Source organism: Mus musculus, chromosome 7 (genome assembly GCF_000001635.26).
Source record: "Mus musculus strain C57BL/6J chromosome 7, GRCm38.p6 C57BL/6J".
NCBI classification, from domain to species: domain Eukaryota; kingdom Metazoa; phylum Chordata; class Mammalia; order Rodentia; family Muridae; genus Mus; species Mus musculus.
In genome coordinates, this window is record NC_000073.6 from 3,097,097 (window position 1) to 3,112,173 (window position 15,077).

At 46.6% G+C, this 15,077-nt stretch overlaps 3 pseudogenes; 1 reads left to right on the top strand and 2 right to left on the bottom strand.

The window, feature by feature from the left end:
• On the top strand, positions 341–1,888 carry Gm18198 (predicted gene, 18198; annotated as a pseudogene).
• On the bottom strand, positions 5,222–6,748 carry Gm6727 (predicted gene 6727; annotated as a pseudogene).
• On the bottom strand, positions 11,452–14,867 carry Gm7353 (predicted pseudogene 7353; annotated as a pseudogene).

Genomic DNA, 15,077 nt, shown 5'->3' on the forward strand with positions numbered 1-15,077 from the left:
CTTGTCAAAAGCAATCCACAGATTCAATGCAATCCGCATCAAAATTCCAACTCAATTCTTCATAGACTCAGAAAGAGCAATTTAGCACTCTTAACTCTCTACACATACCCTGTTTTCTGCTGCAGCCCTAACCTCACCACTGCGCCCTGTTTCGATTTAAGCTCTCCTGCCTTCTTGGTGAAAGGATTGCACATTGAAGCTGTTGGGGGAGGGTGGAAGAAAGTGGACTTGGAGGAATTGGGGATCCCAGGAGCACAAGCCCCAGCACCACTTCCTGAAACTTCAGGAACCCTGGAAAGGAGAAAGAATAAGAGGACAAGAGGAAGAGAGGGGAGGTAGAATGGAAGATTCTCACTTCAATTCTAACCTGTATTTCTGGAGTTTTATCCCCACAGCCTCAGGGCAGGTTGAAAACACTGTGTTCATTGACAAGATAAAGGATCAGCTATAGCCACAGAAGGGCTGTGGACTGGCACCACCTCACTATCCCACTTTTTCTAACAGTCCCTGCCTCAGTGTCCCTGTCTTCTAGCATCAGCATGGACACAGAGTCCAAGTCAGAACAGCTGACCCCACACAGTCAGTCATCTGTTACACAGAATATCACAGTGGTTCCTGTACCATCTACTGGATTCACACCTGACCGTCCAGGTTTGGTAATCACATCCCCGTCAGACTCTCTTGTGACTATAGCCTCTGCAGCTCAGACTTTCCCTATTTTGGCTCCCATGATTGTCTCAGCTCTTCCCCTGTCTTCCAAGTCCTACAGGTGGTCCCTGACCTCTCCAAGAAGGTAGCATCAACCCTAACTGAGGAAGGAGGTAGAGGTGGTGGTGGTGGAGGTGGCACTGTGGCTCCTCCTAAGCCTCCTCAGGGCTGCAAGAAGAAGTGAATGCTGCAATCAGGGCTTCCTGAGATGAAGGACCTTGCCCCTGGGGATGACAATGACCATCAGAAAGATGGCAAGACCTACAGGAGCAAAGGGAACTGTGGCACAGGAAATAGACAGAGCCTTGGGCACATGGCTCCCATCTCCACCATGAACTTGTTGTGTGACCCTGGGTGTAGGATGGCCTTCTACTCAAGGTCGGACATGCAGATGCACACCCAGTCAGACACTGAGACCAAGCCCCACAAGTGCCCACACTGCTCCAAGACCTTTGCCAACATCTCCTCCCTGGCCCTTATCCACTAATCCTTACCACTCAGGGGCCAAACCCTATAGTTGTAACTTTTGTGAGAAATCCAAATCCTTCTGCCAGCTCTCACATCTGCATTAGCACACCTGAATCCATACTGGTGAGTGACAGACCATACAAATGTGTACACCCAGGCTATGAGAAGGCTTTCGCATAACTCTCTAAACTGCAGTCTCACAGACAGCAGCACAACAAAGATAAACCCTTCAAATGCCACCCACAACTATCAGCAAGCATATACAGATGCAGTTCATGAATCTACACACACAGTGAAACATGCCAGGGTTTATACTGGCACAGTCTGTAGTCGGGCATATTCATCAGAAACATACCTTATGAAACATGTGCAAAACCCTCCTGATCTTCAACAGCAAATGCAAGAGGCAGCAGCAGCAACAGCATTGGCCCAGGCCCAAGCTCAAGCCCAGACCCGAGCCCAAGATTTGCAGGTATCACAGCAGCAGTAGCAGCAACAGAGGCAGCAGCATCAGGAGCAGCCACCTCCACAACCACCATACTTCCAGTCCCTTGGGGCAGCTCACCAGGAAGGGAGTAGTGGGGACAGAAACCTGAACCCTCCATCCCAGTGTTCCTTTGACATGACCCCCTATAAGCCTGCAGAGCATCATACACACATCTGCCTCACTGTTACCTCCAGCACAGTCCAGGTGGAGCACCTGGCCAGCTCTTAGAGATTCATACTGCCTTCCTTTGTCAACTCTTCTTGATAGAAAAGTTCTCTTCTTCCTTGACAAGTCCTGTCTCCAGCTCCTTGGGTCTCAGGCATGGCAATCTTTGCAGGATAACCATCCTTAATTTCAGCTGCTCCTGATTGTCCAAGGAATCCTGAGATGGTAGTGTTATCCATCAGCCTCCATCCAGGCAGAGCTTTTAAAACTGGGGCTTGGTACTTGAGAGAAGGATCTGCTGTGACCTCATATCTTGCCCAATGTTTGAGGGTGTGTACCTTTCTCCCTATTCATCCTCAAACTTGGGGCTGATGGAAGACTAGAGGCTGGCCCTCCCAGATAACAGAGAAGGAACCTCTAAATGTCACCAGCCTTCTGTTCTACGCTTACCTGTAAAAGAACAGATTTTGCACGTGGCCTGACCCCTGTGAGACCTTTTCTTCCCCTTCCATGGTCTCACTTCATATTGGGTGGTGACTATACCTTTTTATTTATAAGGGGACAATAGCTGACTCATGGTCTCCAAGGTGCCAGAGATTCCCACGTGACCAAGGGTGGCTTAAGAGTGTGAGTTATGATTTTTCCTTACAGCCTTCTACCTTCTCTGCCAACCAAGGGCCTATATACTCAGTCTTACTCTCCAGTCCAATGAGCTCTGGGAGTTATGTTAGCTGTTTTCATTGCAATACCATCTAGGCTTTTGCAGAGAAGGGAGAATTCTGGGCAAACACAGGACTGGACTTTGCCTCCCTAGGTACCAGGGTCAGATGCCAGACATGGCCTGCTCATCACCGCCATCTTTGCAGTAACCATTTCTGTGTTTATAAATGCATTATCTCTGAAAATTTTCATATTGATGTTTTATTTTGTCTAATTTTTTTGTCTACCTTGTCCTCTGGCCATAGCATTTTAATTTTCTTTTGCCTTTTAATTTTTCTAATCATGGAAGATATCAGAAAATATTCAAATAATCAGAAAGTATACAGGTGTTATAAAGCAATTTAAAAATGTAAAACTTATGTACAAACTAAGGAGTGTTTTTAGACAATTGTATAAATATAAATTCAAATTTAGGGATGAAAAAGAAAAAAAGAAAAGAAAGATCAATTTGCAAATTCTTCTGGAATAACAACAACAACAAAAAATCCACGATACCGAAAACTATTCTCAACAATATAAGAACCTCTGGTGGAATCACCATCCCTGACCTCAAGCTTTACTAGAGAGAAATCATAATAAAAACTGGATGGTACTGGTACAGTGAAAGGCAGGTAGATCAATGGAATGGAATTGAAGACCCAGAAATGAACCTATATATCTGTGGTCACTTGATCTTTGACAAAGGTGCTAAAACCATCCAATGGAAAAGAAGACAGCATTTTCAACAATTGGTGCTGGTTTAACTGGCAGTCAGCATGTAGAAGAATGCAAATCGACCCAATTTTTTTTTTAAGGCTGATAGATTCCTTCAATTATCTTCTCTAAAACTAGCTTTTGAATTTCCTTGGCCTTATTGTTCACAATGGAGTTTTCCTTTCTCTTTTGTGATAGATAGCTGTGCTATGTCTGTATTGGAAATTATTAACTTTAAGAACTTGCAACACACCATTTCATGCTCTACTGTATTAGAAACTTTCTTTTGAATATTGAATTGCTTTTCTTGTAGACTAGCCCATGTATGTGATTTTCTGTTTCTCTGTTCATGTTTCTAATATACTGCTTTGGTTTCTATGTTAATATGTTTTATAATAGAAGTGGAGAGATTCATTTCTCCTCTTGTCTGCTTGATATTCTGAGTCCTGCATTTATATTGGCATTTTCTCCCTAACCATGAGAAATTTTCTCTTATGATTTGAATAAAAGTTTTTTATGCCTCCAGAATTACATTTTTTCCTTCTTCTATGATCACTCTTTTTAAGTCTGGTATGTTCATAATATTTCAAGTATCTGGAGATTCTTACTTATATGTTGGCATTGTTTTATCATTTTCTTTATTAAAATGATCCAACCTCCACCTCATCTTCAACTTCAGCTATGCTGCCCTCTACTTGATTCATTACATCTGTTGGTATAGCCTCCCATGGAGTTTTTGAATATGACTTATTGTGTTTTATCACGTCCAGAATTTCAGTTGGATTTTGAATACGTATTCACCACATTTAATTGTATTACTGGAGGCTCTGATGAATAAGCTTATCCTTTCCAGTTCTTTTTGCACTGGCTGGCTGGTTCAGCTCAGGTGTTCCAGTTCATATTCCTCTCTAACCTGACTGATTCAATCTGGCTTTTCTCAGCCTCCACTGAACTCTTCTGCTTGGACTCAAACTAACTCTGGCAATTTGTTCTAAACTTCTGGCTCCTTTTTATTCTCAGACTTCCCCTACTTCTGCTGACCTGCACTGAACTGCATAAACTCACAAATGAACTCACCTCCACTGCACTGTACTCACTGCACTGACTCCCACTCACTGACTGAACTGAATTCATGAACTGATTCTGCAGAATTCCAAGACTCTACTCATCACTCCTCTTAAAGAGCTTTTCTCCTGGGAGATGGGAATATCCTATCTCTGACACTTTCCATCAAATCTTTCACTGATTCATCACTTTGTCTGCTCCTCAATTTTATGTGATTGATTGGGATTTAAGGAGAATATTAAATGATACTGGCCAGAGGTAATAAAGTTGTGTACTGAGGGCGTGTCTATATTCCTTCCAGATCACAGAGACCTAGAAGATCTTTGGATGTGATCCCTTGTCAAACAGTCATGTTGCTTGATTCAAATTCTTCTACAAGATTTTCTTTATCATGTACAATTCTTTATTCAGTATCAAATCATTTCTTTATTCAGTTGAGCTGTAAGTGGGAGTGTATACATGTGTGTATGTATTCACTTACAGCTCCTTCAGAAGTTTATTTTCTTAAATAGGAATGGGGAGTAGAGAGGTCACAAAGGAGGAAATGAGATGGCAGTGGTGGTACATGGCTTTAATCCCAGCACTTGGGAGGCAGAGGCAGGTGGATTTCTGAGTATAAGGACATCCAAAGCTATACTGAGAAACCTTGTCTCAAAGAAACAAAAAACAAAAAAAAGGAAGGACTGTGAGGAGTGCAGGTAAAACTAAAAATGTCCAATTGAGGAGTTGTATGAAAACCTAATAAAACAGTAGCTTTCAATATAAATGTGTGTGTGTGTGTGTGTGTGTGTGTGTGTGTGTGTGTGTGTGTGTGAAATTTTCATCTGTATATGAAAATTTTATACATAAGCAATCTAAATGAAAAGCTCATAAAATGAAAGAGAGATAGAGTCCAAACTGGATATCGTTCATTAATGATTGTAGCTGGCTGAAGGCTAATTCATAGATTGCCCAATGTCTCTCAACATCACCAAGGATTGTCTCTAACTCTGCAAACTTCATCCATGAGGTACAATTTTCAGGGCCAAATTCCAGAAACTTTTCATAAAACTTCCTGCATCTGCCAAATTCTCTAAGCTGCAGTTCCACATCTATGTAACCTTTGAATAACTTGTTCTTTGGATATTTCCCTAGGGAAGTTGTCAAAGCTCTTCTGGCCAATGACAAATTCTTCTGTCTTATTTCAAACTGTGCATAATATAACCACATTTTAGCAAATGTGAACTTTGTGTGAGGAATGAGTTGCAAAGATGTTTGGTATACCTGTCTTGTCCTCTCAGGATCCTTGGCCTCCAGCTCTTCGTACAGTGCATAGTTAACCCAGAGGTAGATGTAGCGCTTCCAATGCCTCTTCTCCTAGATGGGTGGCACATTGGCAATGGCTCTCTCATAGACTTCCTGCACAGTGTCAGCTTCTGCCTTACTTTCCACCAAGCATAAATAATGAAACCATGTGTCATAATTGTGTGGATTAGCCTTCACTTCTTCTTCCTACTGGAATCTGCGTTTTCTCACGATGCTATCTTCTACAACCCTCCGGTCACCAAACTTCTTCTCAAAGATGATGTAGTTTTTCAAGAGTTCTTGGGTCTCCTGTTTGGAAATCCTATCCAGGGCATATCTGTAGATAACTTGTACCCTTTCAAATTCTTTCTGATTTTCCTCAAATTTAGCAAAGGCCACATAGAGGTGTTGGTCCATATGCTCATCCCCCAAAACCTCCATCCCTCTCTCATAGACTTTCCGCTCATGAGCAATCGAAGCATGCTTCTCTTCAAACCGAGAATACTTGAACCAGTTCTTCATAGCAGGGTCCACGAGCACAAAGCATTCATAAATGGTGCGGGCCCAATCCACCACTTTGTATCTTAGCTCCAAGTTGATGTAGGAGTTCCAGGCCTGCTCCTCAGGCTGCCATTTCATCCAGCGCTCAAACACCTGCCGAGCACCAGCAACATTGCCCAACATCTCCTCCATGCACGTGTACTTGTATCAGAACTGGTTGACTCGTGGCAGAGTTGTTATGGCACCGTCCCTGATGTTTCAGGCATGCTTGACATGGCGGTTCTTCATCTCCATTTCTGCAGATTTCAGTCAGAGTGTATTAATTCAGTAGTCCACATCTAAAGCATGCTCCTATGTGGATTGAGCCCTTGAAGTTCCTTCAGGCTTTCCTCCCATTGTGCGTATTTTATCCAGTTGCAGTCCTCTTTGGTCTTAGGTTATCTTCAAAAGTCTTTTTTTTTTTCCGGTGTTGTAATCGTTGAATTATTCTTCACCTGTGATCTTCTGGTGAGGTGGAGTGCAAGGAGATCGAGTTCTCTCTCTTTAGCTTCTTAAGAGCTGTTCTGCAGTTATCTGCACCTTGGCTGGAGCTTTGTTTTTGACCTGGGCTACTTTAGGAAGGTGCTGCTGTTTCCCAGCCACGGTGGACGATGCCATGAATGCAGCAGGGGAGCACAAGCTTGCGAGCAACCCTGGCTCACAACTGAACTCCAGCAATGCCGTTCAACAACTGGGCCCTACAACAGAGCCAGACCAAAACACACTAGATCCCCTACGGAGGGGTTTTAACGTAGGGCTAAATGCAAGTCTAGAGTTGATCAATACACTTCAGAGAAGCTATTAATCTAGCTCTGGGAAAGTACTCCTATGACCATAGTCATCAGTTCAAGATTGTTAAGTTCCTTTGATTGCCTTCCAAGTACAGGCTTAAAGTACTTCTCACTGTGTTAGAAACTGCCTGTCTACAAATGTGTATACATCCAATCTTCTAGTATTGGTCAGTCTTCTCTATATTGAGGGAATTTATTGGGATGACTTTCATTCTGTAGTCCCAACTCTCCAACAATGGTCAGCTACCAATACCAAGTCTAGTTGCTCAGCCACACCTGTTGGTCCCAACTAGGCTAGTTGTTTCAGCTGGCTGGCTGTAGAAGTGCTTTACAGCAGCAGTGCTGGCAATGAAATGCAAGCAGGTGAAGGACAGTGAATCTTGCTTCTTCTGCTGGTCTTATATAGATCTCCAGCAGAGGGCGTGGCCAGGATTAAGGGTGTGTCCCACCCACCAAGCCTGGATCTGGGACTTGTTTAGTTGCAAGCTGACCTTGAACTAAGAGATCTCCTTGTCTTCATCTCCTGATCTTAAAGGTGTGTACAACCTGGTTTGGACCTAATCTCCATACCTAGATCCAGGTCAGAAACATGTGTCTTTCAGCTAAAGATCTCCATCAAAGGTGAGCCCTCTAATTCTGGGCTGTAGTTCTTTCCAGATATAGTCAAGTTGATAACCAGGAATAGCCATTCCACTTCTGGATAAAGGGAGGAAGCCCCTCTGACCCTCTTTCACGGTATGTGTTTATACTGAAAATCCTTACTCCCTGCTCTACAGGAGATTTCTGTCATGCCTGAGCTTGCTTCAAAGAATATTCCTGCTCTTTTGCCCTCCCTCTCTCTCTCTATCTCTCTCCCTCTCCCTTACCTCTCTCTCTCTCTCTCTGCATGTGTGTGTGTGTGCGTGCGTGTAAGAGAAAGAAAAAGAGCACTTACAAGCACACATAACACACATCAATCAAAATTTATTAAGGCTTAAATAGCATTTGTTTGATTTTCTTTACTTGTTTTAAATTGTTTAATATCAAGATGGGTATGGTTTAGAGTTTTGTAGTTTTCTTCTTCCTATGGGATAGAGGTCAAGCTAAAAGTTTTCCTGGTTACAGGCTAAAGGACAGACTTATTTGGGAGAAAGGCTTTGTGTTTGTGGAGTTGTTTGTTTGTTTGTTTGTTTTGATTTGATTTGATTTTGTTTGTTTTGTTTGTTTTCAGAGACAGGGTTTCTCTGTGTAGCCCTGGCTGTCCTGGAACTCACTCTGTAGACCAGGCTGGCCTCAAACTCAGAAATCTGCCTGCCTCTGCCTCCCGAGTGCTGGGATTAAAGGCATGCGCCACCACTGTCCAGCTCCTTACTACTTTTTTTTAAAAACCAATCAAGAAATGCCAATATCCCAAATAACATGTGAGTGAAAATCTCAATAAAATATTTAAAGTCAAGCCCATCAGATGGTAAAAGTACAAACTTGAAGAACTTGAAGACTTACCCAAGTTTGATACTAGATTCCACTGTGGAAGGAGAAACTTGTCTCCTGAAAATGTTTTTCTGTTCTCTACATGTGCATTGTGAAGCATGAGCATACATACACACACACACAATTTTTGTTATGGAAATGTTTACTGAGAGAGCCACATATTTGAACATGCTTCTCTCCACCCAAGTTCGGAATAGCTACAGTCACAGTCCTGTGGAATACATACTCCCCTTGAAAACAAAACACGCTCAAAAAGCAAAACAATTAACAAAAATTAACCAAACAAAACGCCAGCCCACACAGATCAAGTTTAGGAAGACAGATGTCATAGGATCTAGTTTCTTCTTGACGTGGAATTTTAACACCAGAAGGGAAAACTAGATAAAATGAATTACCATGCTGTGTGACCTACTGTTGGAGAAGTGACTCGGGCATTTCCAATAATGGTTATAAAGAAGGTATTCATAACAAAGCCGCCTGTCACAGTAGGGATTTGCTGCACATCTCATAAAAGTCTCTTCTTGGTCAAATCACCCTAAGTTCATCCTGATTCAATCCTAAGAAAAGGCTTCATGTGCAGTGCAAGGGACATGGATTCAACTAGACAGCCACTACCCTGCAAGTGACTGGCAGAGGCTATCCTACCTATGCATGCCTTGGACCCTAAGTAGCCAAAATCGGCTTACACTGTTTCTCAAGAGGGGCCAGCTAAGCAACTGTGAATCTGAACCACCTACAGCAGTCATCCTACAGGCTGGGTCCTCTGCACTTGGACAGGACTGAAACTAAAGGTGGGAAAAACCTACCAATGATTCTTCATTTACTATTTTTTATTGCTACTAACACAATCGTCATTGTTGTAACATGAATACATACTATACCATCATAGCCACAGGGCCCATTAAAGGCCCTTGGTCTATACTGTAATAAGCAATAATATTGATCTCTTGTCATCTGCTAGGCAGCAGGCTCAGCATCTCACTTAAACAATATCAATGTGAGGTCTGGATTTTTAGCATCACTGTCAGATAAGTAAACAAAATCTCAGTATGATGGGCCCACTTGTCCAAAGCTGTAGTTAGAACAAGGCGCTGAGAAGCTGTCAGTCATGATTGTGCCCACCCACTCTTCCTTCTCTGACACCACACCCAAAAGGCAGGGTAACAAGCCATCTGCCCACTTCACTGAATTAGTCCTGACCTCTCAGCACTCCGCCACCTAGTGGTCACGGTGATCAATGCTCTACTCTATATGACCAAGAGCAAGTCCTCATCTTGTGAGGTGAGTAAGGACTGAGTGAGGCACAGGGAAGCCTGGGACTCTCAGGCCTCCAGTCATGAGGCTGTGGCTCTCAGCTGGCTCTGAAAGAACCTAGTGGGGAAACCCCCACTCAGCTCCCTATTCGGAATCACGAATAGAACACAATGCCTTGATGTAACAACATGAGGTATTTTAATGGCGGAGCTCCAGGTCGAAACGTATCTCACACAGGAGACAGTGGATTCGACCACGAGGCTCGGAAGCTAGGATTTTTTATAGAAAAGGAGTGGGGCTGGGGGAGGAATTGGCGCGGTTTCACATGATTGGTCCATTTAAACATCAGCAGCCTGTAACATTTAACTTAGGTCAGAGGGGTGGGAGATAGGGAGGCGATGGGCCTGCCCGGGCATGTCCTGGTCTGTTCTGCTATGTTCTCAGCCCCAAGTTTCAAAGCTCACAAACAACTCTTTGGGCTATTTGACATACATTACATGAATCACAGTTTCATTTCCTTTCAGCTCCATGGCCTACTTCCTCACCTTGTCCCAATTTGGTGATGTTCTGAACTCATGCTGGTATAATAGCTATCTTTGCTTTCGACCTTCTAGCTCCTATTAATTCTGTCTATCCAGAAAGGTGACGAACATACTCTGCTTAGAAAGAAAAGCAAGTCTGAAGCACAAGAAAAATAACACTTTTATGCTTTTGTTTTATTTATGTTTTCTATTTTAAACTCCAAATTTTATTCCCTTCCTGGTCTTCTCTCTGGCTCTTCCACATCTCATACCTCCTCCCTCGCCCCTCCTGTGTCCCCAAGAATCCCACACCCACCCCACCAGACCTCTAGACTCCCTTAGATCTCCAGTCACTTGAGGGTTAGGTGCATCTTCTCTGACTAAACCCAGACCCAGCTATCCTCTTCTTTATATGTGTGAAGTCATAGCCACCTAGGGATACACAAGGCGATGGTCTCTTGTGTGTGGATAATGTGGCTTACCCCATGGACACACACTTTATGATGTAATCACTGCCATACTGTATCCATGCTGTCATGAATTCTCCTACTCCTAACATGTAGTACTCTGCAACACACATTCATTCATGACTCTGTGGCCAAATATGGAGTAATATACAGTCATTGCTCTATAGCTGCTGAGGAAATAAAAATATTTCCATGTTTCTCAGTTTTGCTTGCAATACAGCATCAGTGATAACCACACAACAGATATAATAACCTTCCAAGTCAGGCTGGGAAATAGCTTTTGATAGATGCTGTTGTCCTTGACCATCTTGCTGTGTTTTGTTGTTGCTAATTAGGAAGGACATTTGAAGCTCCCCTTTTTGCCATAGCAGATCTAAGAGTATATTGAGGACTTACTTCTTCCAGGTGGCTGTGTGATTATTACTGAAGGGAACTGACTCAGACTGGAGACGAATCAGAGAGTTAATATGCAGAAGAATTAGTCCCGTGCTTCCACAGAGAATTGCTGGCAGGTCAGGGCTTTCTAAGTCCCGTGCTTCCACAGAGAATTGCTGGCAGGTCAGGGCTTTCTAAGTCCCGTGCTTCCACAGAGAATTGCTGGCAGGTCAGGGCTTTCTAAGTCCTGTGCTTCCACAGAGAATTGCTGGCAGGTCAGGGCTTTTTAAGTCCTGTGCTTCCACAGAGAATTGCTGGCAGGTCAGGGCTTTCTAAAGGTCAGCACTAGAGACGCAGGGTAGAGGTTTTGATTATTCCCTGCCACAGGTCCTATGGTTTTGTTTTTTTTTTTTTTTTTTTTTTTTTTTGACACAGGATAAAACCTTTATTGCTGAACATAAAATACCCACCAGAGAGGCCTGGCCATTAACCTCTTCCCTGGGCAGGAGTCCTGGGTAGGGAGGGTTGGGGGCACCAGTCCTACAGCTGCCAATGCCACCACAGGAGACAGGCTGGGATGAACCTCACATGGCACCCTGATGGATGGGGAAACAGGGACAAGTCCTAAAGTGAGGCTGGGTGCCTTGGAGGGGAGGAGGGGCAGAGGGGAGGAGGGGAGAAGGGGAGGGAGAGGAACAGGGAATGGACAGGGCCTTGGCTTGAGGGAGAACAAGGCCTGGGCACACAAAGGCCTCCAGAGGCTAGGAGCCAAGTGGGAGGAGCTATGACTCCTGGTTAGAGCCCCAGCTGGGCTCAGTGGCAGGCTGCTTCTCCTCAGGAGCAGTTGTGGGTAGAGCCTTCATCCTCTCCAGGGGTGAGGGTCTGAGGTAGGTGCGGGCTGGTCCTCAGGGGGCCTCACAGGCGTGGTTTGATGTGTAGCGGCTTCCCTGAGTCCTTGGTGCGAGGGCTCCTGGGGGCCTGGGGCCCAGTCTCAGTCTGTCCTCCTGGGCTTGGGGAGGAGTGCAGGGAGATGAAGGATGGCAGCTTGCAGAGGCCACTGGAGCCTGTTCCTGAGCCTGTCCCAGAGACAGCTTCTTCCTGCTCCAAGGAAGGGGCTGGGGAGCTAGTAGAGGGAGAGGGGGAAGGAGAGGAGGCAGCGGTGGCCTTTGAAGACAGGGTAGAGGTGGAGGCTAATACCCTTGGGGAGGGAGGTGGGGAGGCTGGGGCCTCAGCTCCGGAAGCCAGACCACTGGACATCTGTCTGACAGAGCGCTGAGTAGTAGTAGGCTTCCTGAGTACGTGGCCAGCTGAGGCCTTGCTTCTGGGGGCTCCATCACTGGGCCCAGGGATAGGAGGTGCAGCTGTCCGCCGGCCATGTCGCTTCTGGTTACGATGGAGCAGCTGGCACTGGGAGCCACGGGGACAAATACCCCTGCGGGCAAAGTCAGGACACAGCAGCGTGTGCTTCTTCTTGCACTTTGCACCCAATGGGCAGTAGCCTTTGAGGAAGTCACTGCAGACTTCAGCCTTGCGGGACACGTACACATGGCTGTAGGGGCAGTTGCTGTTGCTGCAGATCCCCTTCAGAAAGTAGGAGCACACAGGCATCTTTTCCTTGGACACATGGTGAGAGAAAGGGCAGGACCCATCTGTCTTCTTGCATGTGCCTCGGACAAATCTGGTGCACACGGCCACCTTCTCAGGGTCATGGATGTAGGGGCAGCATTCGCCACGGTTACACCTGCCAAAGCGGTTGTAGTACATGCAGTACTCTCTCTTCTTCTCTTTCTTCTGCTTCGCCTGCCGGATGATAGCCAGGCTCCGCTGGATGGCCCGGCTGGCCAAGGAACGACTGCAGGTGGTAGCAGGGTCCAGGCGTCCTGTGCGGAGGAGGGTCCTGTTGCCATCACTGGGCCTGCTAGAAGTTTTGGAGAGCTTGTTGGCAGACACCTTGTACAGAACCCCTCCAATGCAGCGGTAGCCTTTGTTGCGCCATCGAGGGGTACCAGGTGGGGCTTTCCCTCCCCCAGTGATTGCTGGACGAAGGCGGTTTAGCACTAGGGACCCACTGGGATGCCACCCCTCACTGTGGCTGGAAGTAGGACACCTGCACCTGGATAATGGGATGCGCCGGGCCCGCCAGGAGGGTAGAGATGAGGGGAAGGATGGAGCACCAAAGGAAGAGCTTGGGGTCTTCTTAACAATGCGGTAGCGGGTCTTGATCACCTTATTGGAGGGTGGAATCCCCATGTGCACACTGGAAGCTTCCTTGGTGGAGAGGTGGGTCCGGCTGGACGGCAGGCAGCAGAGCCGGTGCCTGTTGACCTGCATCAGACCCTTGTGGGGAGTCTTCCTTAGAACCGGGCTATTCTTCCCCCGGAGGGCCTGTCTCCGTCGCTGGGTAAGATGGTTTTTGCTGGTGGTGGCAGTTGTAGGGCTGTTCTTCTTGTCCCCAGGAATGCTGGTATTGCCCCGCCTCCGGATAATCTTGGTCCGGCTCTTCACTTTGTAAGCTGAGAGCTGTGACTCTCCAAAGAGGGGCTTCAAGCTGCTGGGTCCCCCTGCTGGTCTGTCCCCTGACGTGGGCCTAGATGGGACTGGGGAGAGCTGAGAAGTATGGTCCTTGCTGCCAGCCTCAGACTGCCAACGGAAAGAGGAAGAGGAGGAAGCAGACGGGCTGGAAGCCTTCCACTTGTACTTGCTGGGAGAGAGGCCAGGCTTGGATGGTGTGGCCAGTTTCTCCGGCCTCACCTCTGGGTCAACTTTAGGCTGTGGCTTCTCTGTCTTTCCAACTGTACCCAAAGTGGCCTTGTTCCCCCTCTCCAGAGTTGTTCTGGGACTGAGGGCTCTCCGAGCGACCCGTGGGCTCTTTTCTGAGGCAGCTACCCATTTGTAGTTGTTTTTCCGAAACTTGCTGGTTCGACAGGACACGAGCAGTGAGGCCTCCCTGACCTGCCTGGCTGTTGCTGGTCTGACTGAAGCCACCACTGGCCCCAAGGAAGCTGGCTGGTCTGAGTGGCCAGTGTTTGCTCTTTGGTCTCCAATGAACTGTTCAGAATAGCTGGTAGAATGAGGGCCTACCTTCCTGCCCAGAGCCACAGCAGTGTGATGGGGCAGGACAGATGGGAAGTGTACCCTGAGGGCCACTTCATTTTCACTGACTGTCCGCCGATGCTCGGGAGAGCTGTCACTCACCCTGCCCACAGACTTCACTACCCGAGGCTTGCCAGGCTCCTTCTGGCAGACCAAGAGGGGGTCGTCCACACTGTAACCCACCTTGGTTCTTCCTGGCCTTGCAGGCTGCAGTTGTCCACCAGGGACCTCAACCTCACTTCCTTGGGGTCTTTGGCCACTCCAAGAGGGGTCATCACAGCCTTCCAAGGACCCCCGCTGGACCCCTGAAGCATTGATGGCACCTGACTTTGATGGTGGCTTGATCTTAATAACCATATTCTGATCTGGACTGAGCTGGACCTGTCTCTCCAGTACATACTGCTGGGGTTCAGGATGCTGGCTATCCTCAGACCTGAGGGATGTCTGAAAAGCAGGATCGCTGGCTGGGTCAGAAGATTCCACAGGCTGATTCACAAGGGAGTATTTCTTGCGCCACGAAGGGCCATGGTGTGAGGAGAAGCCCCTCCGACTTGGACGGGAGTAGCGGGCGCCAAAGGTCCTGCCACCCGGGAACACGGGTGGCTGCCACCGAGTAGCTGATGAGTTGCCCAGGGCAGGGCCATTGCCGTGGAGTGTTTTATAGTCATCAATTAGACCTGAGAAGGCAGAATCACACGCTCAGTTACCCTGCAGGAGGCGTATCTGCCGCCGCAGCTGCTCCTTTTCCTCCATCTCCGGAGTCCGCCGGTCCTATGGTTTTTATGAACAGATTCTGCCAGAGAAAGGGTCATCTGTAGCACATTGGAAAGTATGTGAAACTCGATTTAGCCCACACTGCCAAGATACTACTATAGTGGTTGGTTCTCCTTCTCCATCTTAGAACTGGAAGGGGCCTGGGTTTTGCTAAGCCTACACACATATGAGTTCTTACAAAATTGTGTGGTTTATTTGGTAA